Below are 3220 nucleotides of genomic sequence, written 5' to 3'. Positions count from 1 at the left end.
ATAGTTCTTTATGTTGTATTATGATGCAATCTACAATTAGATCAAAGTAAATCCGTTACCATAATAGATCATTCATCCTCTCCCTGAACCCTGAGTTGCTGACAACTAGTTGTCTTTTATTCCTATGTATGTAGCCTTTTCAGATTGTTTTCTTTCACTTGGTAATGTGCTATGAATTTTCAACTAAATTGGCACATGATTGCAGTCACCCGATAAGTCTGTTTGGCTTTGTAAGAAACTACTAAACCATCTCCCGAAGTCACTGTACTGCTTACACTCCTCCAGCAATGAAGGAGATTTCCTGGTGCTTCACATTCTTGTCAGCATTTGGTGTTGCTTGTTTTTGGATTTTAGCCATTCTGAGTGTCTAGTGGTAATTCTCTAATGATATATGATACTGAGCTTCTTTTCCTATGCTTGTTTTCTGTACATCTTTTTTGCTGAGGTCTTTGTTCAGATCTCTTGCCCAGTTTTAATTGGATTTTTTTGTTTCCTTATTGTTGAGTTTTAAGTGTTCATTGTATATTTTGGATAACTGTCTTTTATCAGGCATGTGTTTTGCAAATGTTTTCTCCTAATAGTCCGTTATGTCTCTTAATTAATTAATTCTCTTTACGGTGTCTTTTGCAAGCAGAAGTTTTTGTTTTAATGAAGTCCAACTTGCTAATTGTTCCATTCATGGATAATGATTTAATGTTGTATCTAAAAAGTTATTGTCACATTCAAAGCCACTTGGGTTTTCTTTTATCATCTAGAAGTTTTATAGTTTTGCATTTTACATTTTAGTTCTCTGATTCATTTTAAGGTGATTTTTATGCAATATGTAATGTCTGTACAGATTATTATTATTTTTTTGCATGTGGATATCCAGCTACTCCAGCACCATATGCTGAAAAGTCTTCTCCATGGATTTGTCTTTGCTCTCTTATCGAAGATCAGTTGACTGTATTTGTGTCAGTCTATTTCTGTGCTTTTTATTTTATTTCATGGATCTATTTGTCTGTTCTTACTCAATACCACATTGTGCTGGTTATGGTAGCTTTGAAGCCTGATAATGTCAATTCTCTGACTTTTTCTTCTTTTTCAGGATTCTGTTAAATATTGTTGGGGGCTTTTCATATAAATCTTAGAATCAATTTGTTGACATCTACGAAACAACTTGCTAGGATTTTGTAGAGGATTGTGTAGAATCTACAGATCAAGTTGGGAAGAGCTAACATCTTAACAATACAAAGTTTTTGTATCCATGATCACACAATACCCCTCTTTGTAGTGAGATCTTTGATATCTGTCATCAGAATTTTATAGTTTTCCTCTTATAAACTTTGTACATATTTTCAAAGTTTTTTACTTAAGTAATTTATATTTTGTGGTAATGTAAATAATGTTGTGTTTTGAATTTCAAATTCAATTTTTTTTTTTTTTTTATTGCTAGTACAAAGGAAAGCCTTGTATGCTGCAACCCTGTGATACTCAGTAGTGCCAGGAGTTTTTGTGTTGATTCTTGCAGATTTCTACATAGACACCATAGATACCATATCACCATATCATCCACATCATCCATGAATAGGGACAGTTTTATTTCTTCCTGCCCAGCGCGTGTATCTTTTCTTTTCTTAACTTTTTTCCATCGGTCTGGTATTAAATAAAAGTGATGACAGGGATATTTTGATTTGTTTCCCAATCGTAGGGCCAAGGCATTTAGTTTTTCAGCATTACATATGGTATTCACTATATTTATAAAAAAAAATTTAATAAAAATGTTTTAAAAATGTATTTTAACCACCATTGTATTTCCACCCAGGCAAAGGGACAATTTAGAAGGGGTTTTACTTGAAGTGTCCAACCAAGGAAGTGCAAAAGAGCTGCCTATGTCCTTTTCAGGTTAGCCTGTCAGTCATCTTGACTGAAACATAACCACCATGGCTTCCACAAGTATAATACAGTAGTTCACAAAAGTTTGCAGAAATGTAGGGTGTAATAAGTCTGCTTAGCATTTCCAGTGCTGCAGAACCTTAGAGAATGAGGGCCATCTCCTTCTGCCTTAGGATTTGTGGGAGCTACTTTCCGTGTGCCTCACTGAAAGCTAACCACAGAGCCTCAGCTTCTGCTGCCATTTCCTCCTCTGGTCACCTCAGAGTTGCCTGTTTCCCTCCTCTTCATCATGGTGCTGGAGCTCATCATGGACGCGGTCCTCCTGTGGAAATCTCTAGCCTTCCTGAGAAGAATGTGGATGTGAACGTGCTTTACAGTCCGTCTTGTTTTGGGGCCATCCTGTGTGGAAAAGGTGAAACAAGTCCCCTGGAAAAGCTTCCCCACCACCGTCTGACTCTCTGGGTTGTTTGAAACAAGTTGGCCACTTCATCGGTACCCAGATCTCAGAAAAGCTCCACTGGCTGAAGGGAACACACAAGGACATGTTCTCGTACTATAGGTTTCTTGTTCATGAGTGCAAAGGACAGTTCTGTTTTGAGAAACACCACAGAAACCTTGATAAATCTGAATGACATTCCCTCACAGTTGAAATGTGGAAGTCCCCCACTATTCTTAGTTTGCTGAGAGGTTGCTTTTGGTTGTTTGTTTTATTTTGTTTTGTTTTTGCCTTCGTGTCATGAATGGGTGTTGGATTTTGTCAAATGTTTTTTTCTGTATCGATTCATATGAACACATGATTTTTCTTTAGCCTAATGATCTGATTAATTATATTACTTATTTCTGAATGCTGAACAAGCTTTACATATTTGGAATAAAACCACTTAGTTGTGGTGTATAATTCTTCTTATATATTGTTGGATTTTATTTACTATTTCATTGAGAATTTTTGTATCTATGTTCATAAAAGATATTGGTCTGTAGTTGTGTTTGTTTGCTTGTTTGTTTCCTTGCAATGTCTTTATCTAATTTTGGTATTAGTGTAAGGCTGGCCTCATAGAATGAATTGGAAAATGTTCCCTCTTCACCTATCTTCTGAATTTTTTAAAATGTTAGTATTGTTTCTTCCTCATTGCCCTACCAGTAGTCCTGAGAGCTAAGTGGGTTTATTAAGTAGTAGTCGCTACAGTGAGGTTCCCAATAAAACTGATTTGCATCTTTCCTTCTTTATTTTTACTATTATTATTACTGCTATTACTATCATTATTTTAATTTTCTCTGCCCTGGATGTGCATTTTCCAGTTGTCCTAATTTTCACTGTAAGCTCTTCTTCAAAATAAAATAATTA

The 3220-nt window shown here is 35.5% G+C and overlaps 1 pseudogene; it reads right to left on the bottom strand.

The window, feature by feature from the left end:
* Positions 1-2060: 2060 nt before the first annotated feature.
* LOC118022559 lies at positions 2061-2510 on the bottom strand (annotated as a pseudogene).
* Between the last annotated feature and the right edge of the window lie 710 nt (positions 2511-3220).

Source organism: Mirounga leonina, unplaced genomic scaffold (assembly GCF_011800145.1).
Source record: "Mirounga leonina isolate KUSES-001 unplaced genomic scaffold, KU_Mleo_1.0 Mir_176, whole genome shotgun sequence".
Taxonomy (NCBI): Eukaryota; Metazoa; Chordata; class Mammalia; order Carnivora; family Phocidae; genus Mirounga; species Mirounga leonina.
Note: the sequence above shows the minus strand (reverse complement) of the source record. Positions and strands in the feature narration are given on the sequence as shown.